Raw genomic sequence first — 1,077 nt, forward strand, 5'->3', positions numbered from 1 at the left:
GGACAACCTGAAGCTTCCTACAGTGCTCCTCTTAACACTGAATCTCCAGAAGCTGAAGATGATCCACTTATCATTCCAGTTGCAGCTAGTCACTCCAATGTATCTTCTTCAGAGATCGTTGCAGTGCCCATTAGCTGTGCACCTCCTTCTACTTCAAACACTGATCACTCAGTGAATGAAACACCTTCAGTTTTCTGAACCTCTTTCAGTTGCTGAATATGAGACTCCTTTGGCAATAGTCCCTATTGCTGAAGAAACTACTGCTGAAGTCTCATCTTCAATACCTGAACTCTCTAATTCAGATGAAACTCCTTTACTGGCTCAGCGATGGACTAAAAACATCCCATTCATCAAATTCTTGGTGATATAGATGCAGGTATCAAGACACATCGAGGTCTAGGTAATATATGTCTCTTTGTCAACTTCATTGAGTTTGATAGGAACAAAGTATGGTACCTTGTCCCACGTCCATCAGACAAATCAGTGATAGGCCCCAAATGGGTCTATCGCAACAAGTTGGATGAAGATGGTGTGGTAACCCACAATAAGCCTCGGATTGTTGCTCAGGGTTATAGACAAGAAGAAGGAATCCACTATGGCAAAACGTTCGCACCAGTGGCTAGACTCGAAGCAATTCGCCTCTTTCTAGCCTTTGCTGCCCATAGAGACTTCAAGGTCTTTCAAATGGATGCAAAGAGCGCTTTCCGTAATGGAAAACTTCAAGAGGAAGTTTATGTTGAACAACCTCCAGGGTTTCTTGACCCTAAGTTTCCTAACCACGTCTATAGGTTGGATAAAGCTATTTATGGGTTAAAGCAGGCTCCTCGTGCCTGTTATGATACCCTTTCTTCTTTTCTCATCTCTGAGAAATTCTCTCGTGAAAACATTGACCAGACCTTATTTCTTAGGAAAATTAATGGTCACATCATTCTCGTCCAAATTTATGTCGATGATATTATTTTTGGTTCCACTAATCCCTCTTTATGTTTTCGTTTCCCTGAACTCGTGAAGAAAGAATATCAGATGAGCATGATGGGAGAACTAACATTCTTTTTAGGTCTTCAGATCAAACAAACT

This window comes from Cynara cardunculus (genome assembly GCF_001531365.2).
Source record: "Cynara cardunculus var. scolymus isolate 2C chromosome LG 2, CcrdV1, whole genome shotgun sequence".
Taxonomy (NCBI): Eukaryota; Viridiplantae; Streptophyta; class Magnoliopsida; order Asterales; family Asteraceae; genus Cynara; species Cynara cardunculus.